Source organism: Podarcis vaucheri, assembly GCF_965113315.1.
Source record: "Podarcis vaucheri genome assembly, chromosome: 1".
NCBI lineage: Eukaryota > Metazoa > Chordata > Lepidosauria > Squamata > Lacertidae > Podarcis > Podarcis vaucheri.
In genome coordinates, this window is record NC_138759.1 from 18,400,353 (window position 1) to 18,428,331 (window position 27,979).

Genomic DNA, 27,979 nt, shown 5'->3' on the forward strand with positions numbered 1-27,979 from the left:
CAGTCACTCCACCGTGGCTTGGGCCGCCGCCGCTTCTCCTCCTCCTCCTCCTCTTCCACTGCGAGGGGAGAGAGGATGGGGCAGGCGGCCGGCTTTCCTCTGAAATTTTAATATGTATATATTTAAGAACGCGCTTTCTCTCTCTCCGTTCTAGTGAGCTTTCCGAAATTTGGGACCACCTATAATAAAAGGTGGCGGTGGGAATCCTTTTTGTGGAGGCAAGGGCGTAGCCAGGATTTTTTTTTTGGGGGGGGGAAACCTCAGTTTGCTATGTATTTTTATTGATTTGGGGGGGGGTGCGCCCATGTTGTGGTTTGGGGTCTCATCCTTTGGGGAGGTGGTGTTTGGGGGTGAGCATGGTGGCGCTAGGGAGAGGAAGACGCTGCCTCGCCCGCGCAACCCATTCATCACTCTTGAATGACGCCGAAGGAAAGGGAGCCCCGAGCGCGCGCGTGGAGGAGGAGGAGGGCTTCCCTCCAAACAATGGGATTTTTTTGGGGGGGGGCATTGGTAAGGCCGGTAATGGCCAAAAGGCGGTGTTTTTTGGAAGCTGGTGGGGAGAAATGCATGCGTGGCTGGCTGGGCAAGGAGGTTTTCTCCGTTTTTCTTTTCCTCTGCCCCGTAAAAGTCGCCGGGGATGAGCGCGACGATGGGAGTCGTAATAGGACTAGGTTAGCATGTCTCCATTTCTGGGATTAAGGGCGGGGAAAGCCGGGCCCGTTCACACGAGCCCAAGACACGTGCCGTGTCTTGGGCTCGTGTGAACGGGCCCGGCTTCCACGAATCGCCCGGGAAGCCTACAGAGCTGTGCTTTGGAAGCACTTCCCAACTTTGCCAGACGGGTCACGATCCAGCCTAGGCTGCCACGAGCGAGGGACGACGCGCGATAATCCCACGTGTACTGACTGCGTGTGGATTCGACTCAGTTTTGCAGCCTGCGGTAATTGCTCTAAGACGGCTGGGCGTGAAATCGCGCTGAAAAATGAAAACCGCGCTCCGAAGCATGCGCAGAGTGCCTTTTCGCACCATCATCACACGCGCACTTATGTCCTCGAGGAGTAGCACTTCCAGAACGTCAAACGTGGGTTCCAACATGCACGGACTTCCCTCCCAAATAAATCCTGGCCTCCTTATAGGCCCAGTTACAGCAGCCTCTATGACACCTCCTCGCTCCTGCAGCCCATTTTTTGGCCGCACCCTCCTTGGCCCGATCGAGCTCAGCCTCAGCCGAGCGGCTCCTCCCTTAGGCCCCGCTGGGCGAGTGATTTGCAAGCCCGCTTTCAAGATACAGGCATGGGAGGGAGGATCTGGAGCGAAGAAGGGGGCGAGAGGATGGGGAGGCGCCGAAGGGCCGAGCGAAGTCCAGTAGGAAGGAAAGTGAAAGGAGGAAAGAGATTTGCCGAAGGAAGAGCCGAACAAATAGATCTGGGGAATGGGTGGAGTTGAGGGGTGCGTGACTGGCATGGATTTTAAAAACGCTATTCAGCCGGATTTTAAAAACGCTATTCAGCCGGTGGAGATCAATTACTTGCGTATTTACTCTTAAGTAAACCTCAGCTGAGACAATGAGTCTTCCTCCAAAGTAAACGCGTCTAGGGTTGCAGATATACAATCCAACCTCAAGTATGCCTATTTGCAAGTTAGCCCCGCTGAGTTCAATGGGCCTTACTCCCGAGTAGGCGTGTCTAGGAATAACAAACAGCCTTAGTTGATATTGGGAATGACATCTGCAGCTACTGAGGGGAGTGGTCTGAGGGGCGCGAGGCTGAAGAAAAGGGAGCAAAAACGGAGTGGATTATTTATTTGCAAGACAATATAAAACTGCCTATTCACTTAGAAAAGAATTCTGCAATTTATTTATTGTACCACGCACAAAGATGAAAGCATTGCTGATGAGTTTTTTCCCCCTTCCAAAGTTTGATTCTGCCTATTATAAGGGGAAAGGGGGAAAGAGGATCCCTAAAAATTTGCAGTAAGCCTCATTAAGCAGTATGCATAAGATTGGGCTGTATAGCTTCGGTCAGTGTGCACATTTGTGGTTTGCGAAGTGGTGTACATATCACCCATAATACATATCTGTCCTCTATCCTGTCATTTCTTACAAAATACTGCTTTTTAATGTGCTTTCCCCCATTACCAGCTACTATCCGAAGTGAGGAAAAGAATGACCTAACAGCGTTTTAAGCCAGCAACGTGTACACAGTGTGTGGTACATGTGTGGTACGTTTATCCAGAAATAAACCCATGTAATTCAGTGGGGCTTCCTCCCAGGTAAGTGTGTGCAGTAAAGCATCTCAGCCTTAAGGTTTATTCGTTATCAGGACACACACTTGAACCACGCTTTTTGATGTGACAGTGGTAGTAAACTGCTGAAGCTATTTTACTCTTTCAATGTACGAAGGGACTGTGGAGTGCGGGTTCTAGTCCACAAGAATGTGGACAGAGAAACAAAAGGATGGAAGTTTAATTCCACAGTAATGTAAAGCAGAAAGGTGTGGTTCTGTTATGAAGTTCAGATGAGCTATATAGCTTAGGCACAGCAAACGCCATGCCCTGTTTTGAATGATACATATCAGTCCTGGAACGTATGGCGTAAGAAAGATAGCTTCTGAGCACGTGCTAAACCTTTTCCTCTTACTAATGGGCGGGACGCGGGTGGCGCTGTGGGTTAAACCACAGAGCCTAGGACTTGCTGATCAGCAGGTCGGCGGTTCAGATCCCCACAACGGGGTGAGCTCCCATTGCTCGGTCCCTGCTCTTGCCAACCTAGCAGTTTGAAAGCACGTCAAAGTGCAAGTAGATAAATAGGCGTTTTCATGCGCTGCTCTGGTTCACCAGAAGCGGCTTAGTCATGCTGGCCACATGACCCGGAAGCTGTACGCCGGCTCCCTCGGCCAATAAAGCGAGATGAGTGCCGCAACCCCAGAGTTGGTCACAACTGGACCTAATGGTCAAGGGTCCCTTTACCTTTACTTAATGGGCGCCAGTGTCCCTAAGGTTGAAGGACAAGGTTCTACATCAGGAGGTACAGCTTGAGTCCTCATGTCTCTAGTATATGACAAAATGAACTACTGACTTTGTCTTAGTTTTATCTCATCAGAAGATACCGTGCAGTCACCATACTTGGAAGGCACTGTGCTGCTGAATCAATAACGCACTTAGGCCAGCATAAGTGACCTAAAACTGGGCTTAGTCCCAGGGTTGAATTACAGCTCTCAGGCAATGTTTTTAATGAAAAGAGACGATGCAGCCAAGAATGCTTGCTTCAATTTAGATGAGAGACTTGGAGCCGTACAAGCAAAGTACAGCAATCCCTAACATTTCTTATTTAAAGCAAGAGTCTCCAAAATATCAAACATAACTGTGGGTGAGAAAACCCTTGTGCCTTTATATGTGAAATGCAGAAACAGCTTTTCTTCCTTCACATTTCCCATGAAAACATGCCCTGTTCAGGTGCTTGTAGCTCACACAATTCCTGTTGCATAAAAGGAAGAGCAGGGTCATTTGGCCCCATCAATCTCCTCCTCTGGATCCTCCTGACTGTGCAGAGTTCTAAATTATGCAGGGAATCTCCGTGCGGGGATTCCCTAATGCAATAGGTATCATGTTATATGAACTCACAAACAAGGCTATACAGTAGTAGCACAGGAAGCTGATTAACAAACATAATATATCTGTAGTCTATTATGCCCTGGATAATTTGTGCTAGTAGGAAACTAGTTTCTGTTCAAATAGCTTTTGGGCTGTTACTGACATATACAGAATTTGGGTGCAGAAAACTTGCCAAGGTTTGTGCATTCCTCTGACATAGCTGCAAGAAGTCACTTCTATTTTTTATAACCATTTTATCTGAACTCAGACTAACTGTGATTAATCTTAACTACTGTTAGTGGAGATGCCAACATCAAACCTTAGGTTATGACAGTAGCTTGTTCTTACTAGCTGTAGTTAAAATTAGCCACAGTTTAGGGCTTTGATGGCATGCTAAACTACTGTTAGTCTAAACTGGAAACTTCCCGTCTCACTGCTACATTGGAGAGGGAGGGGGGAAACATGCAAGACCGGGAGCAGGCTAGATTTGTTCTTGGAAATGTCTAAATGCAACTACAGAGACTAAAGTCCCTCCCTATGTTACACAGACTACAACTAGGCAAAAACCACATTAACCCACAGCAGTTGCACATCTAGGGGCATTGCACATGCAATCTTAACCATCGCTACTCAGAAATAATCTTTATGAATACAGTACAGTGAAGTATGAACACACCTTCAGACGCCTCTCAGGAGCTCACAACTTTGCCTTCCAACTCCCAAAAGTCCAAAGTGCTCAGAAATGTATCATCACTTTATTATTATGGCAGTTTGTGAACTATTTGTCCTGAAAGACACCTGGTGAAGCAGGGAAGCAAGCAATACCCTAGTTTCTAAGAGGAGGAAGGTAGGCCATTTGGGAAACAAACAGCTGCATGCAGATAGAGACCAGCTGGCTGATTTATAGAAGAAATTCCATCTTGCACAAGCATGACGACGACAGAGAGGCAGTGGCGATTACCCTGGAAGTGAAACACTTCAGTCTCAAGACTCTGAGCATTTTCACCCATAAGCTGTTTTGAGCCTTTCACTTTATCTGTAATGTGAATGCAAAACAAACATAGGTGACAATGTGCATTAGATTTATTTGTGCATTCCAGCCTGCATTAACAATAGTCACATGTGGCTTTAATAGCACAAGAGAGGCTCAAAGTTCCTCCTGCGCCTGCAATAAACTCTCACACTCATACTGCCTTTTCCCTGACCCTCCAGGCTGTGCTCCAGCAACAGCCCATCCTATTAAGTCCATCTCCACCCCCTGGACCCCCAGCTTCCCTTTTCAGCTTCGCCGCGACTCTGCTCCTTGACCTTGCACACCAGAGCTTGCAACCCTAACTTCAGCAAATAAGTTTTTAGAGTGAACTGCTGCACCGAAACAGTGCCAGGATGCTTTTGCAAAATAAGACGTTGCCTTGGCACTGCTAAAACATTACGCCAGAGATGCTGGAAGATTTGCTGGCACAAATATTCAGGATTAGGACAGAAAGCGTACAAGTGAATGTGATATTTACTGTATTTTAAATCATTGCTGCTTATTCAGTCCAGCTTTCTGAGCTTTGCAGACTGCAGTACTTGCAAGAACAAACAAGTACTCCCCAATTTCCCCAGTGTTCATTTGGCAATCCAATAAAAGTCATTCATACAACTTTTTATCAAAGCAATGTCATCTTAACAAAAACACATAATTCACAGATCTGCAGATTTGCTCAGTGACATGGTTTGGATGCCGGCCATAGATGACAAAAGCTGAAGTATGACAGGGTAGTTATAAAATGATACATACTGCAAGGATGTTAGGGGCTGTAATTTCTTCTGTTGCTTTTAATATACAGTCATCAATCTCTTAATGGAAAACAAAGCTGCTCATTTTGGCCTTCTGGTTTTAAATATCTCCCCGGTGCAGCTAAGGAGGTATCTGTGCAAAAGGTGCCTTCCTGGCTTTCTCTGAAAGCACAGGTGCAAATTGAATGTGCTTCTGAACGTGGATGCCTTCACTTAATTTATTTCAATGGAATGCACATCTGAACACACATCCCCGTTCACATCCTGGTACGATGTACACAAATCTTTTTAAAACTGCTAGAGCTGAATTGGGGTGATATTTTTCTATCGCTTGCAAAATGGTTAAGTAGGATAATTTCCCACTAAGTAGAGTAAGATTTAATATAATTACAGCACTCTTGGTGAGATGTCAATGCACGTGTAATCTATACTTCATTAAGATGTCAAACACTTTTTGTATAAATCCATGAAAATCTCATTATCATGTCTGATTTTGATGACAAAACAATTTCTGCGTGTACCAGTGGAGATCCTACTGCAGCGAGAGGTTAATTAATCATTGCATCGAGAAACATTACCATTTTAGTAAAAGATGCCCTCTTGCCGAGATCAAGCACAGTAGAATTCCAGGGTTACAGCAGTTTTGATAATAAACAGGCTTTTTTCATCATATTCTGAAAAGTAGGAGAGGAGGAATGGTGCAACACAGGATCAGCTCAGACTGGAGAAGATGTAGCTGACCTGTATTCTCAATCTATACACCAGAACAGGTTTGGAACTAGAATTGGGTGGTATCTCACAAATGTATGATTTCATGTGGGCCCAGTGAGTGGCACGAAGGCACATGATGCAACTTCCTTGCAGAAGCTAACAAATTCACATCTGATAAGTTTATTAATGGAAGCCTGCTTGGATTGGCAACTTTGAGCTCAGTGGAAGTGGGGATATAAATGCATTTAATAGGATTAAATGTACCACAACATAGTATTATGTGCAAATAAGTGTGCACACATATTTGTTCTTCAGGTCCTCAGATGTTGCTGGGCTACTCCGCCCATCTTCCCTGATCATTGGCTAAACTGACTCCAGATTATGGGACTTGTAGTCCTGGAACATCCAGGGGCCGAAGGTTAAAAAAAGACTCATATAAGAGATGTTGCATGCAAAATGAAATGGTGACATTAAGGTTGCAATCCTTTACACACTTACCGGTGAGTAAATCGCATTGAACTCAGTGAGGGGCAAAGGAGAAATGTAAAGAATTGCATTGTAAATGGGGAGAATCTCTATTGCTTAGAACTTTTGAAACCCTTTTTCTGTTTTCCACATGAGTCTTTTTTTCTTTCACTGTAAGGTAAAGGGTAAAGGGACCCCTGACCATTAGGTCCAGTCGTGGCCGACTCTGCGGTTGCAGCGCTCATCTCGCTTTATTAGCCGAGGGAGCTTCCGGTACAGCTTCCGGGTCATGTGGCCAGCATGACTAAGCCACTTCTGGTGAACCAGAGCAGAGCATGGAAACGCCGTTTACCTTCCCACCGGAGCGGTACCTATTTATCTACTTGCACTTTGATGTGCTTTCGAACTGCTAGGTTGGCAGGAGCTGGGACCGAACAACGGGAGCTCACCCCGTCGTGGGGATTCAAACCGCCGACCTTCTGATCGGCAAGTCCTAGGCTTTGTGGTTTAACCCACAGCGCCACTGTACCTTGATTCAAATTTGATAAGGTCACCAGAGACCAGATAGAATTGTCTCCGGGGTCAGATTTGGCCTGTGGACTTTCAGCTGGCCACCTTAAAAACAACGGAATAACAGTGTTCACTTAAAGGCTTATACCATTGGCCAATGTGTGTGTGGTGGTGGGGATTTAGCCAATTATTTCAGAAATCTTCCGTAGAGGAGAACTTCTGTGCATTGTGCAAATCAGTGCCATGGTTTGGGCCAGGATGATTTAGGTTTAAGTCTCTGAATGCAGGTCCATGATGCTATTATATTCAGGGACCAAAGGCTAGGGAAAGGGGAAACAGTCGGATAATAAAGTCAGAAATCTTCCGTAGAGGAGAACTTCTGTGCATTGTGCAAATCAGTGCCATGGTTTGGGCCAGGATGATTTAGGTTTAAGTCTCTGAATGCAGGTCCATGATGCTATTATATTCAGGGACCAAAGGCTAGGGAAAGGGGAAACAGTCGGATAATTGCATTGCATAAATTGCTTGATGCATTACAATCTTGTTAGGCTAGTGAAGCACAAAATGAAAAGAAGAAGAAAAGAAGAAGAAGAAGAAGAAGAAGAAGAAGAAGAAGAAGAAGAAATGATTTGCTCACAAGTGCGCACAGCAGTATGATAGATTTGAAAGCATCTTTAATGGATCTTTCAGAACTAGGGAAAGATCACTGAAACAGCCTTGGGTAACCCATTGTTCAGTAAATGATATCTGATAGATTTGTACAAGCCCAAATTAGTTAAGCGGGGGTGAGGAGGTAGAGAGAATTGGAAGCCACCTGACTGTAAACATATGCCTTGGAATTATAGAAAATGTGACATTACAGTGGTACCTCGGGTTACAGACGCTTCAGGTTACAGACACTTCAGGTTACAGACACTTCAGGTTAGGGACTCTGCTAACCCAGAAATAGTACCTCAGGTTAAGAACTTTGCTTCAGGATGAGAACAGAAATCGCACGGTAGTGGCACAGCGGCAGTGGGAGGCCCCATTAGCTAAAGTGGTACCTCAGGTTAAGAACAGTTTCAGGTTAAGAATGGACCTCCAGAATGAATTAAGTTCTTAACCCAAGGTACCACTGTATCTCTGAGGAAAACCATTTTGAGAAACTCTGCTTTGTAACTATGATATGTTAAAAGCCTTATGAATAGACCAATATGAACATGTCTTGTCGAAACCTCTGAGGTATACACATAAGTGGTTAAATGTCATAGCTTAAAACTTTTTCAGCGCAAAGGATCAGAATGCAAACAATGCCTAGGCACTCTCTCTCCATTCAAAGAGCTTCTGCAAAGTCTGGTACAATATGATTAAGAATTGTCTCCATAGCTTAATGCGAGCGCATAATTGATTCTGATTTTAAGGCAAAGGGATTTTTTTCTCCCACCCCACCCCCTTCATAATTCAGTATTAAGAGCATTTGGATATTGAGCGTGCTGTTCCCCATATAGTATTCCCTCATTATCCCTAATCTTGTTGCAAGATGACTGATTAACAAAACTACTATGTACTGCGTATCAAAAGATACACTTTAGCATTTCCACATCAAAAGCATGGTAATTCATATCTCTGGGATTCCCCACAGACATTGTAACACGAAATTGCGACAAATATTTAATTTTAGTTCAAGAGCAAGGAGTTCCATTGTGCGCCGTTATGAAGCTGCAAGTGCAAATTACATCTTTTAAAATGCTTAAATACCTGGAAGTCAATGCAACAAACATCTTCATCGTGTCATTCATAACAAGTTTCCCGCAAAAAAATCCATTTTAAACCAAAAATCAAAAGATTCTGGGTGGCTCATATTTCTGCATTTAGGTACAGTGTTGTTTTGTGTTTTGTTTTAAAATTCAATTCTCCCACCAATTTTGGCAGCTGCTATCAATGTGAAAGCTGGATCATAAAGAAGGCTGATTGCCAAAGAATTGATGCTTTTAAATTATGGTGCTGGAGGAGAGTCTTGAGCGTCCCATGGACTGCAAGAAGATCAAACCTATCCATTCTGAAGGAAATCAGCCCTGAGTGCTCACTGGAAGGACAGATTGTGAAGGTGAGACTCCAATACTTTGTCCACCTCATGAGAAGAGAAGACTCCCTGGAAAAGACCCTGATGCTGGGAAAGATGGAGGGCACAAGGAGAAGGGGACGACAGAGGACGAGATGGTTGGATAGTGTTCTCGAAGCTACCAGCATGAGTTTGACCAAACTGCGGGAGGCAGTGGAAGACAGAAGTGCCTGGCGTGCTCTGGTCCATAGGGTCACAAAGAGTCAGACAAGACTAAACAACTAAACAACAACAACAAAATTATCAATGATATCACTGGGCAGGGCGCATAATGTAGCCAACAAGAAGACTAAAAGAATCAACAGGGAGGAGGGGGGTGGTCCTGCTGACTTATAAAGAACACCCAACCTGACCACTAAAGCAGGTGTGTGGAATCTGTGGCCCTCCAGATGTTGTTGGACTCCAACTCCCATCAGCCCCAGCCAGCATGACCAGTGGTCAAGGATGATGGCAGCAGTAATCCAAGAACATTTACAGGCTCCCCAACCCTGCACTGAAGCATTCTCAGTGATGGGGCACTTGTGGCGATCCCAAATGCCCCCGAGGTTCATAGAATCATAGAATAGAATCATAGAGTTGGAAGAGACCACAAGGGCCATCGAGTCCAACCCCCTGCCAAGCAGGAAACACCATCAGAGCACTCCTGACATATGGTTGTCAAGCCTCTGCTTAAAGACCTCCAAAGTAGGAGACTCCACCACACTCCTTGGCAGCAAATTCCACTGTCGAACAGCTCTTACTGTCAGGAAGTTCTTCCTAATGTTTAGGTGGAATCTTCTTTCTTGTAGTTTGGATCCATTGCTCCGTGTCCGCTTCTCTGGAGCAGTAGAAAACAACCTTTCTCCCTCCTCTATGTGACATCCTTTTATATATTTGAACATGGCTATCATATCACCCCTTAACCTCCTCTTCTCCAGGCTAAACATGCCCAGCTCCCTTAGCCGTTCCTCATAAGGCATCGTTTCCAGGCCTTTGACCATTTTGGTTGCCCTCTTCTGGACACGTTCCAGTTTGTCAGTGTCCTTCTTGAATTGTGGTGCCCAGAACTGGACACAGTACTCCAGGTGTGGTCTGACCAGAGCAGAATACAGTGGCACTATTACTTCCCTTGATCTAGATGCTATACTCCTATTGATGCAGCCCAGAATTGCATTGGCTTTTTTAGCTGCCGCGTCACACTGTTGGCTCATGTCAAGTTTGTGGTCAACCAAGACTCCTAGATCCTTTTCACATGTACTGCTCTCAAGCCAGGTGTCACCCATCTTGTATTTGTGCCTCTCATTTTTTTTGCCCAAGTGCAATACTTTACATTTCTCCCTGTTAAAATTCATCTTGTTTGTTTTTGCCCAGTTCTCTAATCTGTCAAGGTCGTTTTGAAGTGTGATCCTGTCCTCTGGGGTGTTAGCCACCCCTCCCAGTTTGGTGTCATCTGCAAATTTGATCAGGATGCCCTTGAGTCCATCATCCAAGTCGTTGATAAAGATGTTGAATAAGACCGGGCCCAAGACAGAACCCTGTGGCACCCCACTAGTCACTCTTCTCCAGGATGAAGAGGAACCATTGATGAGCACCCTTTGGGTTCGGTCAGTCAGCCAGTTACAAATCCACTGAGTGGTAGCATAGTCAAGACCGCATTTTACCAGCTTCTTTACAAGAATATCATGGGGCACTTTGTCAAATGCTTTGCTGAAATCAAGGTAGGCTACATCCACTGCGTTCCCTTCATCTACCAGGCTTGTAATTCTGTCAAAAAACGAGATCAGGTTAGTCTGACATGACTTATTTTTCAGAAATCCATGCTGACTATTGGTGATCACAGCATTCCTTTCTAGGTGCTCACAGACTGTTTGCTTAATGATCTGCTCCAGAATCTTCCCTGCTATTGATGTCAGACTGACTGGACGGTAATTATTTGGGTCCTCTCTTTTCCCCTTTTTGAAAATAGGGACAACATTTGCCCTCCTCCAGTCTGCCGGGACTTCGCCTGTTCTCCAGGAATTCTCAAAGATGACTGCCAGTGGTTCTGAGATCACATCTGCCAGTTCTTTTAATACTCTTGGATGCAGTTCATCTGGCCCTGGAGACTTGAATACATCTAATCTAGCCAAATATTCTTGTACTATCTCCTTAGTTATTCTGGGCTGTGTTTCCTTTGCTGAATCATTTGCTTCAAATTCTTCAGGTCGGGCATTGTCTTCTTTATCGGAGAAGACTGAGGCAAAGAAGGCATTGAGGAGTTCAGCCCTTTCTGTGTCCCCTGTTTGCATTTCACCATCTTTTCCTCTGAGTGACCCCACTGTTTCTTTGTTCTTCCTTTTGCTACGAACATACCCATAAAAGCCTTTTTTGTTGCTTTTAACCTCTCTAGCAAGCCTGAGTTCATTCTGTGCTTTAGCTTTTCTGACTTTGTGTCTACACGTGCTGGCTATTTGTTTGAATTCCTCTTTGGTGGTTTCCCCCCTTTTCCATTTTTTGTACACATCCTTTTTTAATCTTAATTCAGTTAAAAGTTCTTTAGATAGCCACCCTGGTTTCTTTAGGCACCTTCCATGTTTTCGTCTCATTGGTATTGCCTGACGTTGTGCTTTTACTATCTCCGTCTTAACAAACTCCCAGCCATCATGAACTCCCTTTCCTTTTAGTATTGCTGTCCATGGGATCTCACCCAGCACTTCCCTAAGTTTTATGAAGTCGACTTTCTTAAAGTCAAGAAATTGAGTCCTAGTATGCTTGGCTGCTACTGTCCGCTGTATAGTAAACTTCAGAAGAGCATGATCACTCGCGCCTAATGATCCTTCCACATCTACCCCACTAACCAGGTCATCAACATTGGTTAGGACCAGGTCTAAAATGGCTGTTCCTCTTGTTGCTTCTCCCACTTTCTGGACAATGAAGTTGTCTGCAAGGCCAGTGAGGAATCTGTTTGACCTTATGCTCTTGGCTGAGTTTGACGTCCAACAAATATCCGGGTAATTGAAGTCCCCCATTACTACTATCTCCCTTCCTTTTGCATGCTTGGCCATCTGTTCCAGGAAGGCATCATCTATGTCCTCCGTTTGGCTTGGGGATCTATAGTAAACTCCCACAATGAGGTCTCTGTTATTCTTCTCTCCCTTAATTTTGACCCAAATGCTCTCACTTTGGCTTTGAGGTTCTAAATCTTGGATCTCTTCACAGGTATACACACCCCTGACATTTAACGCCACTCCTCCTCCTTTCTTGTCTGGTCTGTTTCTCTGAAATAGATTGTATCCCTCCATTATTACATTCCAATCGTGGGACTTATCCCACCAGGTTTCAGTGATGCCTATTATGTCATATTTAGTTTGCTGTACCAAGAGCTCAAGCTCATCTTGTTTATTTCCCATGCTTTGCGCATTAGTGTACAGACATTGAAGTCCATTAATCATTCCCCCGTGTCTCTTATTTAAGGATTTTTTCCTCCCTCCACTAGGTCCGCGTGCTGTTTGCTCCATTTGGTCTATGACATTTGGATGATCATCTTCATTAATTGATAGACTCCTACCTTCAGGAGCACTGTCTCCCTCCCCCACATTAGTCAGTTTAAAGCCCTCCTGATGAGGTTTCTGAGATTTTTGGCAAAAACATTTCTCCCAACCGTTGTGAGGTGCAGCCCATCACTTGCCAGAAGTCCATCTTCAAGAAACTGCAGTCCGTGATCTAAGAATCCAAACCGTTCCTGTTTACACCATTTGCGAAGCCAGCTGTTCACTTCCACTATTTTCCCCTCTCTCCCTGGGCCACGTCGTTCAACTGGGAGGACAGACGAGATGACAATTTGTGCATTTAGTTGCTTCAATTTCCTGCCGAGAGCCTCGTAGTCTCTTTTGATCTTCTGGAGGCTATTGCTTGCAGTGTCATTGGTTCCCACATGAACCAAGAGGAAGGGGTATTCGTCAGTGGGTTTTATGATTCCTTGCAGTCGTTCAGTTACATCTTGGATCTTAGCCCCGGGGAGACAGCACACTTCCCGAGACATCTTGTCAGGCCCACAGATCACTGCTTCTGTTCCCCTCAGTAGGGAATCCCCTATCACCACTACACGCCTCCTCTTGGGTTTGGTCGGGGTTCTTCCGTGAGCTGTCCGTTCCAAGGTCGCCTGCACATTCCCTGAGGACTGACTTTGCTGCTCGTCTTCATATACCTGATCGACTGTAATGAGGGAGAGATCCTCAAGTGGAGTCTGCTCTTCGTCTTCCATGCTAGGGGAGAGGACCTCAAAGCGATTGTGTATTTCTAAACAATCAGAGTGAACCCTGGGCCTCCTACTTCTTTGAGTCACGTTTCTCCATATATCTGGCTCCTGTGTTGGTGAACTAGCCTCCTTCTCAGGGGAGTCCCCTGTCTCCTCCCTGGTGGAGACGGTGTGCTCTGTTGCTTCCAAGAAGAGCTCCAGCTCTCTAATTCTTTGGAGCGTAGCTACACGTTCCTCCAGTTGCTGGACTTTGTCTTTTAAAAGGGCAATCAACATGCAATTGCTGCAGGTAAAGCTGCCTGCAATCTTTGGCAAGATGGCAAACATTGCGCAGGAATCACAGGCGACTGCAGCTGTTCCCTCCCCTTCCATCTTGAGATCGTGTCGTTGGGGGTGGCTACAGAGGTTCTCCATCATAAAAAGCTTGAGGACAGGACAAATAACTTCCCCCCCACACACAAAAAAACACCCACCCCAATGGTTCTTTATAATGATGATGTGCTGCCTGATCTCAGGCCCGTCTTTTGACCCAGGACTACCCTAATCTGGCAGTGAATATTAGCTGGATATTAAGGGCAAATAGATGACTGTACGTAATAGAAACTTCAACCTTGAATACGTAGTATTGAATCATTAATGGCCTGAAGTTGTGTTATTTCTGGAGACATGAATTTATTCCGGTTCTGTCTCAAATATCATAATTATAGGATGTCATGGGATGTTAGAGGAGCGGTAGTTCCTTTAGTGGGGGACATTGTCATGCACCTTCTGCAGTAAATTATCCACCCTTGGTGCCCACCCTGCACTCAGCTCTCACCTGTGGCTTCCAGAAGCTGTCAGCATGCAACAGGGGTTCAAGCAACGGCTTCAACCGGCCGGCTAAACCAGGTGAGGAAAGCTGATGGGTCTCAAATCCTTGGGGGGCTGGGGAATTCTGCTGCACCTGAAGTCAAGCCCTCACCTGTGCTAATACTGGCAGTCTTTGGCCTCCACAGGCACACCCGGTGTGTAGAGCCTCCAGCCACAGGCACTGTCTATCAGGAAAATGGGTCCTTTGACTGGGAAGATTCATGCAGTCGCTGTCATCGGATGATGATGGGTTGTATCTTAGCTTGTCAGTCACTCTGACATGGCCTGTGGCTTCCAGAAGCTGTCAGCATGCAACAGGGGTTCAAGCAACGGCTTCAACCGGCCGGCTAAACCAGGTGAGGAAAGCTGATGGGTCTCAAATCCTTGGGGGGCTGGGGAATTCTGCTGCACCTGAAGTCAAGCCCTCTTTGTCCTCGCTCCCGATTCTCCTTTTCTTTCCCGCAACATCCAGGGGGGGGGAGGTTTACCTGCCGCCCCGCCTTTCCTTTCCGAAAGCGCCCCCCCCCCAGCTACGGGGCAGAGCAGCAATCCGGCCCAAAAGCTCCACGTCCGGGAGAAGCAGGCAGTTCGGGAGGGGGGCTCTCTCCGCTCATTCCGGAAACAGAATGGCCTTCACCAGCGTAGCAGGCCCTGTCCTGTGGAACTCCTTGCCAATAGAGGTTCAACAGGAGCTGCTCCGGGTCGCTTTTTGACACCTTCTGGAAACTATTACAGTGGTACCTCGCAAGACGAAAAACGTGCAAGACGAAAGAGTTTTCTGTTTTTTGAGTCGTTCTGCAAGACGAATTTCCCTATGGGCTTGCTTCGCAAGACGAAACGTCTTGCGAGTTCTTGCGAGTTTGTTTCCTTTTTCTTAAAGCCGCTAAGCCTTTAATAGCCGCTAAGCCGCTAATAGCTGCTAAGCCGCCAATAGCCGTGCTTCGCAAGACGAAAAAACCGCAAGACGAAGAGACTCGCAGAACGGATTAATTTCGTCTTGCGAGGCACCACTGTATTCAGACAGGCCTTTCAAACCTGAGATTGGCTTTTATGGATGTATCTGATATTCTTGGTTTTTAAAATATGTTTTTGACTGGTGTTTTTAAAAGTTGTGTGCTGCCTTGCAATATTTTAGATAAAAATGCAGTTCGTGAAAATTTATATGCATACCCAGGTTGGAAGCCAGGCTGAGACAGAAGAAGGAAAGAAGTCCCTCAAGGCAGGCTGGATTCCAAAAGATAAAAGCAGTAGGGGCTGGGGTGGATTGGCCCAGGACTGCAGTGCAGGACGAATCTTCCCCCCTGTGCTATTTCCCCAATATAAATCACCCCCTAAAAGCTACTCGTAGCTCAGTGGGAGAAGATATACTGGATCCAAGAACTGTTTGGCTACAGTACCTGTTATCACATGGATTTCCAGGTTTGATTCAGCTGAACTGGTTGGCATGGCAGGTCTTTTCCGCTTCACTCCGTCCTGAAGAGCTTGCACGCCCCAGGTAGAAAGAAACTACAGTTTATGATAGCTATGCTTTCCTGCTAGGGCCTCCAAAGCAGCTCAAGGTCCATTTGTAAGGGGTGGGGAGGAAGACATGCAGGAAGTGGTGGCCTTATGGGCCTATCTACACAGTAGTAAACTTTATGAAGTTTGCAGCTCAAATCCAGAATTGATTACGAATCACTACCTTTTAAACTGGGCTAATCTCAAACAGGGATGGATTAATCTGTCAATCTCAGTTTCTCACAATTTCTCATCCTTTCGATCTTTTAGTTCTCCACATTCAAACATAAGTTTTCTTTTTCTTTTTCAAGTCCTCATGGAAATTTATCAGCATTTTAGTGCTGGTTTCCCTTAATATACAGCAGTATCTCTGGATATGAGCACTTCAGGTTATGAGCTCCGCTAACCCGGAAGTAGCTGCTCCTGGTTGCGAACTTTGCCCCAGGATGCGAACGGAAATTGTGCGCCATAGGCGCACACACAGCGGGAGATCCCATTAGCAAAAGCGCACCTCAGGATAAGAACGGTTTCAGCTTAAGAACGGACCTCCGGAACGAATTAAGTTCGTAACCAGAGGTACCACTGTACTGCATTTTTTGCATAGGATGTTATTTTTATTTATAGATACATTATATGCACACTTTAAATTTTTGTACGTGCATTTTTGTACACCTTACTTGATTGCAGAACTGCAATTCAAAATTTGGAGAGCTTCAGACGCCAAAGGATGCACATGTTTCAGTTTGCATTGTGTTTTGGACAGTGTGAATTGGATGGGGTTTGTAAAATATTCATATATATATATATTTGAAATTTTTTAATATAGAAATAAAGTACGGTAAAGGAAATGCAAAATTAAAAACAAATACAAAAAGTGTCTAAAACTGTACTACAATATGAAATATGGGTATATGAGCAATATTAGCATTTTGACAAATATAAAATGATTAACAAGGCATTATATTTTTTATAAATGCATATCAAATATTGTTCTATATATCCATTCACGATCTGCATCTAAAAGCAATCCATTCATATGTTGCAAAGGTTATCATATGTTCTATCCATTGATCAAAGGGGACCATAGTGTTATCTTTCCAATGAATTGAAATCAGCCTTTTGAATTAGGTAGGTTTCCTTTTAAATGAAATTTCACATCCATCCCTAGCCGTAAATTTCATCGCTAGCCTTTAGCAGCATGAGAAACAGACCAAACCCACCCAGCCCTACACATGTTTACACAAAAATTAGTTCCACTGAGTTCAAAGAGAGTTGAGTAAGCGGACGTCAAATTGCTGCGCTCCTGTCCACACTTACTTGAACACTGGACTTACTTCAGAGTAAGCACAACTAGGTTCAGCAAGCATTTCCTTGATCATTCAACTTAAAAACAGTCTGTCTAGAGCAAGTGCCTCAGATGAGCTGTACTGTTATTGAGCGTTTTCAAAGTAATTCATTCCGAGTTAGATTCATATCTTTCATTATTACCATAGCTACTCCGAAACAAATTAGATACAAAGGCATATGGCAATATATCTACATACCTGGTGCTCCATTGCCTATCTGATAAAATGCAACCATTCCTGTAAATAAGGGAGGACCTGTGGGAACTGCAAAATATATATTTTAATGTATTCAAGCCAGGCTCCTTTATGAACTCTTGACAGCAAGTTAACTCAAAGCTGCTCCTCCTTTGGTTTGTAAATAGTCATCTAGCTGGACTCGGGGATCAGCCAAGGAGGTGCTGTTCTGAGTGCCACCCCTTCAAAATGCACAATAAGGATTTGACGGCGGCAGTGCCACAATTATGGAATAGTCTCACCAGCGACAGGTAAGCATATGAAAGCTGGCACCATCAACAGGCGTGCTGCCAAAGTACAAAAGAACAGGTCCCCACCCTGTGGAATTTACAGTCTAAAACAGGCATAGGCAAACTCAGCCCTCCAGATGTTTTGGGACTACAACTCCCATCATCCCTAGCTAACAGGACCAGTGGTCAGGGATGATGGGAACTGTAGTCCCAAAACCTCTGCAGGGCCAAGTTTGCCTGTGCCTGGTCTAAAACTTAGCACGGAGACAACACAGGAAGGTGAGGGAACCAGATGTAGCAGTGTGAATATGTATTCATTTTAGTTATGCTTAGGCTGTATACATGCCACACATTTAAACCACATTAAAAAGGTAACGGGACCCCTGAACATTAGGTCCAGTCATGGCCGACTCTGGGGTTGCGGTGCACATCTCGCTTTATTGGCCAAGGGAGCCAGCGTCCAGCTTCTGGGTCATGTGGCCGGCATGACTAAGCCGCTTCTGGCGAACCAGAGCAACGCACGGAAACGCTGTTTACCTTCTTGCCGGAGCGGTACCTATTTATCTACTTGCACTTTGACGTGCTTTCGAACTGTTAGGTTGGCAGGAGCTGGGACCGAACAACGGGAGCTCACCCCGACGTGGGGATTCAAACCGCTGACCTTCTGATCGGCAAGTCCTAGGCTTTGTGGTTTAACCCACAGCGCCACTGTACCTTGATTCAGATTTGATAAGGTCACCAGAGACCAGATAGAATTGTCTCCGGGGTCAGATTTGGCCTGTGGACTTTCAGCTGGCCACCTTAAAAACAACAGAATAACAGTGTTCACTTAAAGGCTTATACCATTGGCCAATGTGTGTGTGGTGGTGGGGATTTAGCCAATTATTTCAGAAATCTTCTGTAGAGGAGAACTTCTGTGCATTGTGCAAATCAGTGCCATGGTTTGGGCCAGGATGATTTAGGTTTAAGTCTCTGAATGCAGGTCCATGATGCATTCGAACCGCCGACCTTCTGATCGGCAAGTCCTAGGCTCTGTGGTTTAACCCACAGCGCCACCCACGTCCTTTAAACCACATTACCCCTCCCAATAATCCTAGGAAATGTAGTTTACCCTAATGGAGCTACTTTTTACAAACTACACTTCCCAGTATTCTTTGGGGGATGTCATCAGTTAACACCAAATATGGGGAGAGGAGATCTGGCTCTTTTTGTCTGGTTCTGCAGTTTCTCTTTCATTGCATTCATTTTTAAAATGTTCTCCACTTTGGGCATTTTTAATAGGCTTCCCTCTGTGAGGGCAGCAAGCGGGTGCCATTACAGTCCCTGACTGTGTTTCCAGATATTCTAAAGGTGTGTGTGTTGTTTTTATAGCACTTTGCTAATATCTTCTGCTGCTGGTGGGGTGTCCCCCCCCCCAATCCCCTTCTAGGGCTGATCACACTTTGGCACTCCCCATATCTCTACCCCTGGATTAATGTGAGCGCAGGATTTCTCTGCCCACCTGGCAAGCAGGCCCCGCAAGCTCAATATAAAGGGTTATGACTAGCCAGCGTTTGCCACTTTGCAGCTTCCTGAGGTTATTGTAAAATAATTTTCTCATTAGGGCACAATGCAATTAAGGTAAATAGGGCCATCTCTGGGGAACAGCTGCACGTTTGGTTAAATTAGCAATCAGTGCCAATAAATAACACCGCATGGATACATTTATATGCTGTAAATTATCCACCCGGTGAGAGCAAGATATACCGGTAATGTGTGTTGAAGAATGAGGGACCGTTGGTATTGTAGTATGAGGGTTATTTTCTCACGGAAACTTAGAATTCAGAATTGTGTTTACTTGCAATGCACCAGGGCTAACCATAGTCAATGAACATCAGCTAAGGACGGGGGACCCTATAGCACTCCTGATGTTCTTGGATTGCATCTCCCATCTTCTCTGACCACTGGTCTGGCTAGCTAGGGCCGTTAGGAATTGGGGAGTTCAACAACATCTGGAGAGCCATTGGTTCCCCACCCCTGAGCAAGAGATCCGGATTTTTGAATGTCCGTTTTTGCTTAGTATTATTATTATTATTAATAATAATAATAATAATAATAATAATTTATACCCCACCCATCTGGCTGGGTTTCCCCAGCCACTCTGGGCAGCTCCCAACAGAATATTAATAATAATAATAATAATGTGATAAAACATCAAACATTAAAAACTTCCCTAAACAGGGCTGCCTTCAGATGTCTTCTAAAAGTCAGATAGTTGTTTATTTCCTTGATATCTCGTGGGAGGGCGTTCCACAGGGCAGGTGCCACTACCAAGAAGGCCCTCTACTTGGTTCCCTGTAATCTCACTTCTCGCAGTGTCCAGGCAGAATGATGAGGGTGGAGACGCTCCTTCAGGTATACTGGGCCAAGGCCATTTAGGGCTATAAAGGTCAGCACCAACACTTTGAATTGTGCTTGGAAATCTACAAGTGCTTAACAAGAATTGTACCAATACTTCATCAAAGCATTTTCAGCTATGTTAGAGAACTTCTAAACTGCTCCCAGCTACACTGGAGAAATCAGAATATCTGAGACTATTTCTGTGGGCAGAAACATCCATCAAGGCAACCCACAACATTGTCACAGGATTAAGGAATGTCTCAAGAGCAACCACAGGGAAATGGATGATGTCAGCCTTGTACCACAAAATGAATCACGGCTGTTGTGCCACACAGAAAACACAACAAGGTAAATGGACCTTGAGGCCTTATCTTTCTATTCCCTTGGTGTCAATGAGATGCCTTCCTTTCTGCTATTAGCTGTTCCGATTCTCTTTGCCTGCAGGTAAAACTTCCCATGGACACAGCTGAGGCAATTTTTGCCGAGGCAACTGTGAAACAACAGTAAATCTATTATGACTTGCATGCAGTGGATTATAATTGAGGTACAGCCTCTAAAAGAATGTTCTTCCTTTTAAGTTCGTTGCTGTGTGCATTTCAAAGTTGCTGCTTATGATTCTTTTCCATAATTGCTTGGATTTATGCATTATTTAATGTGGCAACTTTGGCTCGACATTTCCGTGGCTTGTGGTTAAAGCAAAGAAAAAGCAAGCTGAACCGAATGAAGCAGAGGCACTGTCAAAGCAAGAAGGAAAAAAACCAATATTTTCTTGGTTAGCTGTGAGAATATGCAACAGTGTGAGCACTTTTTAAAAAATAATTTGAGCATCATTTCATCATATTCATAATTTAAATATTATTTATATATTTTTCTTCCCTCTAGAGAGCTTAGAATAGTACACAACAGGGGTGAGAGACATGGGTGGCGCTGTGGTCTAAACCACTGAGCCTCTTGGGCTTGCCAATCAGAAGGTCAGAGGTTTGAATCCCCATGACGGGGTGAGCTCCCCTTGCTCTGTCCCAGCTCCTGCCAGCCTAGCAGTTCGAAAGCACACCAGTGCAAGTAGATAAATAGGTACCACTGTGACGGGAAGGTAAATGGCGTTTCCATGCACTCTGGTTTCCATCACGGTGTTCCGTTGCGCCAGAAGCGGTTTGGTCATGCTAGCCACATGACCCAGAAAGCTGTCTGTGGACAAACGCCGGCTCCCTTGGCCTGAAAATGAGATGAGCACCGCAACCCCATAGTCGCCTTTGACTGAACTTAACTGTCCTGAGGTCCTTTACCTTTACCTTTTGCCTACAACAAGCGTAGAGCTAGCTGCCTGCATCATGGCTCACCCTCAAAGCAATGTGCATCCTGTTGTATAAGTGAAGAAAGGGCCATCTCTTTGGACTGGTTGGATACAGAGGAATAGTGGGAGGAACCAGATGGGGAACCCCCAAGGGAAGGAGGCTCAGAGCCAGGGGACTGGTGGTGGGAGAAGGATGAGCAGTCAGAGGGAGAAGATTGGGAAAAGGAGGTGACAGAAGCTGAAGAGGTAACAGGGTTTAGTAAGCTGAGGAAATCTGTGGCAGAGAGACGTCCAGAATCAGAGGCAGAAGTGGAGGCTGGAGAGGAGAGAGGCCAAGAGGCAGATATGGGTCTGGCTGGTGAAGAGTCACAAGTGTCTCCTCCTGCTGCTGCAACAAGCTCCCCTTCCCGCTGGTCTCCCAGAACCAGGAAAGACATGAAGAGGGCAGGTGGAGGAGAAGTTAGCTTCATGCAGACACAGTCTCAGATTGCTTGGGGAAAGCCCTAGGGAGGAGGGAATTAGGCAACTGTCAGGAGACAGGGACCTTCAGTCTCAGCAACTGCTTCATGGGGGCAGGACCTACTGGAGATGAGCTGCTGTGCTCCTTAGGCCTAACAGTCCTGTGCTGATCCTGTTTTCGCTAGGAAAGAGTTAACTCCAACTTGCTCAGTGTGATTTACTGCTGGTTCCCTCCTGTCGGGCATTTGTGGTAAGTTGAAGTTTATGGAGCAGTTGATGTTGATGGAGTACAGGTCATACCTACACTCAGAATGGAGACTTGAGACCAGTGTTCTGACACAATGTGGGTATGGAAGGTCCAAGGCCATGCTGCTTGCTTTTAAGGGAACAGATGTGACTCTGGCTCTGCCCACTCATTGCATGTGGGCCTTGGATGCTTGCTCATGAGGGAATGAGGTCCTTGGGTTGCAAAAAGTGTCATGGAATTCTACTCGATATGATCCAGAGCAGAACTCCGATGTATAGTTAGCAGAGTAAAAACTTAAAATTCACCAAAAATAGACCTGAGGCAATTGTATTTCATCCAGCAGAGCTTTACTGCTACTGAAGGCAAATGAGCATAATGGTCACAAATCCAATATGTTCAGGATTGGCAACGTCCATAGGAAATCCAGTTGCAGCAGACTTAACTTAAACTTACAATTACTTATAATAAAACAAAACAAAACCTTAACACTAAGCATACTGTTTGTAGAACACCACACCAGAAAGAAAATGAAACCCAGGCCTCCTTCTGGCCCTACTTTTATAGTCAGCATGACCTTGACTGAAGAGATAACAGAACCAGCTTAAACCAGCTGTAATCAGCTTCTCTGAAGGAATAACCCAAACATCATGAACCTTCTGCTTGTTTCTTTCCCACAGAGAAGCTTCCAGAACCCTCTAGAATTAATTGGAATAGGAAAGATCTCTACACATCAGATCAATACTTTCTGTACACTGGTACCTCGGGTTACATACGCTTCAGGTTACAGACTCCGCTAACCCAGAAATAGTACCTCGGGTTAAGAACTTTGCTTCAGGATGAGAACAGAAATTGCGCGGCAGCAGTGGGAGGCCCCATTAGCTAAAGTGGTGCTTCAGGTTAAGAACAGTTTCGGGTTAAGAACGGACCTCCGGAACAAATTAAGTACGTAACCAGAGGTAGCACTGTACTAAGAAATGCAAACTGACAAAAAGTTCCTTACCCTGGTGTAAACAATATAGTACTGAGGTGAGTGAATCAATGGTATAGCTCAGTGTGAGGCAGCTTTTTACCTTCCTTAATTTTAACCATTTTCACCTGAAATTTTTTACCGAGTTCCCTCTCCTCACTAGAATTTGAACCCTAGATATTTGTGCCATTTTGGACCCGCCTGGGAAGCTGGGGAAACCTACCTGTTCACCATCTTTTCTAGGGTTGTGCTGGTACAGCAGCTGGAGCGCCCCACCTTAAGGATTTACTTACTTGCAGGACTTCCGGGGTTGACGCGATCTGGGAATGGCGGATTCCCTCCGAGCTCCGGAGGGAATCGGCTCAGCAGGGGACGGGTCTTGCCGTGCCGGCGACATGGGGACCCTTAAAACCGCAGGCGCGGTGCCTGCAGACTGAAGACTCGGCGGGTGCCTTAAGCGCCCCCCCTGATTCGCGAAGAGCCTTTTTAAAGGCTGCGGAGGGGATACGGGGGGTGGCGCGGCACTGAGAGTCCATCGCTACCTCTGCTGAGCGAAGCCGCGAGCCATGACCGGAGAGCGCTGACTTCCTTCCTTGAAATTCGGCTGAAAAAACAACCCGTGAGTAATTTGGACTTGGCTTTTAAGAAATTTATCCACTGAATTTGAGACGATCGGGGGATGTGCTAAAAGGAAGTCCGCACCCCCTACCTTGCAGACGATCTAGAGCAACGAAAAAAGAACTAAGCTGGAGTGCCTACCCTGTAAAGGGTGAGTTTTAAAAAAGACAGTGACTTCCAAGATTTGGAAATTTTGAGCAGGAGAGAGGAGTGTTGGATGTTTTATGCTCTGTTGTAAACAACCCCCCCTCCCGGGCCCGGGAGCGTCCTGCTTTGGAGCTGGTTTAAGAAGTGCAGAGTTTGACAGCTGTCAAAGCTGTCAAACGGACTGTTAATAGTGGAAAATTGCTACCTAAGTTACCTCTGGATTAAAAAGAGTTACAATTGATCTAAAATTGTTGGAAATAAAGAAACAATAACAAGACAGAGGACTGTTGGGGAAAAGAATACTAAGTAACCAGATTCCCTCTAGAGGGAATTCTGTGGAACTACAATGGCTGTGGATGGAAAGATACTGGGAGAAATCGAAAGGATGTTTTATTTGGTTGGAATCTTACAAGAGCAGACTACGGCTATGAGTGAACAATTGATGACCTTGACTTCTGAAACAAGTAGTCCTGCTGAATGTAACGAGGACCTCAATGAGAAAGAATCCACAGCTGAACCAGAAATGATAATAAAAGAAGAGGAGAAGACAAAACAAGAAAGAGAAGAAGTGATGTGGGAAAATACTGAGCAGAAGCTGACGCCTGTGGAATACAAACAAGGAGATTATTGGAGTAAATCTACTATAAATCCACGAAAGATGCAGAAGACGAAAGTGGAGGCCCTGGGAGTCTATGAAATTAAGGAATTTAAAATAAAGAAATATAATCGGGGCCTCCACATAGACTCTGACTTTGATTACCTTCAAGATTCATGCCTTGTGGAAACTCTTCAGCAGCTGTTTGCAAATATGGGAAGAGACTTTGGATTGATGGTGAAAGAACTCTTTCGAGATGTGACGACTGGCATAAAGGATTACCAACAAGACCGGCGGAGAGGGACTGAAAGAGACTGGAGGGCCTCGGACGTGAGGAACCCGGGCTAATAACTGTTATTTTGGACATGCTTTGGGAAGGGACGCAAACCGGGGATGGGAGGGAGGGAAAAATTAAGTTCTAACAACACTCATGATTATGGGATTTGGTTAAAAAGATCATTATTCAAGACAAAATGGGAAATCGATGGAAGGGAATTGAGGTCCAACTTAGAAAAAATTAATTTTGTTTGCTTTTATAAAAGGACTAATATTAAGACAGGGAAATGCCAATTTGCTGACATAAATTTGGAAATGGGGATGCAAGAGAGGGGGTAGGGGGAAGTCAATGACCAGGGTTAGGAAATAACATTTTCGGGAAAGTATATATGTTTGTTGTTGTTTTCCTTTTTTTTTCTTTGTTTATGTGTTTACTTGTTTTTTGTGTTTTTGTTTTTGTCTATATAAAATGTGAAAACCCAATAAAAATTTTTTTTTTAAAAAAAGGATTTACTTACTTGCAATTAACAGTGCCACAAAGCACACCATCTTCTTTTGTACCTTTGCAATTATAAGCATGGCTTACAATTAGTCTTCCGCACATCAGGATGCATTCGCAGGACGAATTAATGTGGATTAGTTAACCCTCTCATGTATTTACGTCCGCCTTTTGTTCGCGCAGCCAGGTTGGCTAACATGTGGCAAAGGGGTGCTCTGTCTTCTCGAATTTGGCCGAAATCCAAGCAATATGCGCACACAAGCCAAAGCTTCGTTTCATGTTGGTCCCACAGCTGGTTTTGCTGCCAAAGAGGCATTCGGGAATTGAGCAGCAGTTTGTTTCAGCGGTGGGGACTGCTGTGTCACCAACAACAAGGAAAGCTTCAGTTGTGTGTGCTCTTGTGATCCGTGCATATACAACCACACTGCTCTTTGCTCTTTTATTTTAATGGTATGATGAGATTTTCCACCCACAAATACTGAATTTCTATCAAGGAACCTGGATTCAAAGTATGAAATGAAGCCGTTCCATCTTCTACTAGAGAATTAACAAAAAATTCAAATGTGACTAAGAAAGTTTCTCCCATCCTAATTTGCCTTCTCGTTCGTTTGTCCACTTTTTAAAAAATCATCGGATTTGGTCCAGTGAGTCTGAACCCTGGTTTCTGACAGGTTGGCTCGGAAATAAGCTGAGTGGCTTCCGAAATAAGAATAAGAGAGAAGTGGCTTGGCTCAAAGCCAAATCTATTCCCCCAGCTTGAGCCCTGAAACACTCCATGGATTCCTCACTTTCTTCCTTTCATCTGGTTCCAGCTATGGTGATGGGTTGCAAGGAGGTGGCTGTCCTCCCTCCTCCAAGCTGGAAATCTCTGATTAAGTAAGATGAGGGGGCAATTATGGGCTGTAATAGTTGAGCTGCCAGAAATATATGCAGTGATCACCTCTTTCTTCCATACAGATTTCTTACACGTGGAATCACAGGTGCATTATTTAAAACAAAAAGAATCAGCTCCTGCAATCCTACTAGGATTCATTTTCGTCTGGATGTTTATTAGCGATGCACCTAAGGCAGCTGTCCTAACCCCACTGAATTCAACAGGACTTACTTGTGAGTAGACACAGTTAAGATTGCATTATATGTGCTCCTTCCGGTGAGAACCTCTGAGGGTGGGGGGAAGGACGCAAACTGAAAACTACAGTGAACAGCATATGCTCCCATTCTGAAATTAGTTCTGAAAAATTTCCTAGTTAAACTGGGAGGTAGGCAGAGCAGAAGGCAGAGAAGGGTATACAGGGAGACCTTGGAGATATTGTGGGTTCGGTTCCAGATCACCACAATAAAACAAAGATTGCAATAAAGCAAATCACACATTGTTGTTGTTTCCCAGTGCATATATAAGTTATGTGTACACTGCACTGTAGTCCAGGGTTTCCATCCCTAGCTAGCAGGACCAGTGGTCAGGGATGACGGGAATTGTAGCCCCAAAACAGCTGGAGACCCCAGTTTGGGAAACCCTGCATCGATTAAGCCAGCCCCCCCCCTGCCTGCAGGGGCAGGAGGGGGAAAACCCAGCTCCAGCCCTAGCCAGCTGCTCTCCCATGGCCAGAAGAGGGGCGTCACTTGCGGAGGGCTTCCTTCCTTTGGAAGTGACCGGCCTGCCTGCAGTTGCACCCACATCCTTGTAAGGAGCAATACCTGTGAAGTGCAATAATGCCAAGCATAATAAAACAAGGTATGCCTGTATACAACTGCTCAGCTCTATCAGAGGCTATGATGACAACAATTCTGAATACTGCAAGTGTCTGACTTTCTGATATCTGCCTGACAACCACTGAAGCAGAACCAAGAACAGTGGTCTTTTTGTGTTTGCTAACAATAAACGTTTGCATTCTTCAGGATATTGCTTGCTGCATAATCAGGGATTTGCTTTGTAAACCGGGGTGGTGGTAGCAGAATTAACGTAGCAGGACAGTGGGGAATTTGCAAACGCTTCTGTCACCGGTGCAGCGGGCGTTATGCTTAGTAAGGAGGCATTTTAAATAATGAACTAAACTTCAGTCATGTTTTTTTAAAAAAACACTGCACAAAACTCCTGTATGACATATTTTCTTTTCATTAGGGTATACAGGCAGTGACTATTTTAGGCCCTTCCAATGTGACCCCTAATACGCAGGTCGTTTATTCCTGTGTTCTCCTGGTGTTCCATCTCTCTTGCACACAAAACTGGTGTGAGCCTGGAGCAAGCAGTAAGGGCTCCTAATGACCTGAATTTTACTTCTGCCCCAGACCCATTTCTAGTGTCTCTTGTTCCTTCGTATGCTATTTTCAAACACAGAAGAATGGCCATTGTTTTCTTAGCCTCGACACAATTAGCACCAAACAAACAGTGCATCAATGAACAGAAGCATAAATCAGCAGCTTAATAAGCAAAGCCCCCCCTTTTTTTCCAGACGAGGGGATGGTGCCAATTTGACACTCATCCCAGCTCACCAACCACTGGGTATCAAAGAGGTCACCCATCAGAAGACTCCAGTGAATGGCATGTTTCACAGTTCTGCTGCTTTACATTTCCCTTGGCTGCCATCCAAGACTGAGGAATAAAGTAAAGTCTTATGATTACAAAGGGCCAATGTGAGTCGCAATTTGCAATTGTCACAGTGTGTGACGTTGTAGGGAAAAGATACAATTGGGCGGCAGAACAAGCACATCTACCTTTCGCTTGTCTCTTTGGCTGCAACCAAATTAGAAAGTTTACCAAAAATATCCTGCTCATCTATGTTTCACAAGTGCGGATAACCATCTGCAAACAGGTGTCGGGAAGAACGGCTGTGATCCCCTGGAATTGATTCCAGAGAAGGATGAATGCAAGCATTATAAATACAAATCGGCAAACCAGCTCAGTGTAAGGAGGAAGGGAAGGAGACAGAGAGTGAGAGAGCAGAGACTGTGCATTAAATTCCTAGACG

The 27,979-nt window shown here is 45.0% G+C and overlaps 1 protein-coding gene and 1 long non-coding RNA gene across 2 annotated transcripts in view; one reads left to right on the plus strand and one right to left on the minus strand.

The window, feature by feature from the left end:
• The window catches only part of EML1 (EMAP like 1), a 140,385-nt gene that overhangs the window by 67,794 nt on the left and 44,612 nt on the right, over positions 1-27,979 (minus strand). The gene's annotated exons all lie outside the window — the stretch shown is intronic.
• Positions 64-27,864, plus strand: LOC309531208. The gene is made up of 4 exons (XR_014219140.1): positions 64-191; positions 2,141-2,271; positions 25,971-26,120; positions 27,464-27,864. It is a non-coding gene; the product is annotated as an uncharacterized lncRNA (long non-coding RNA).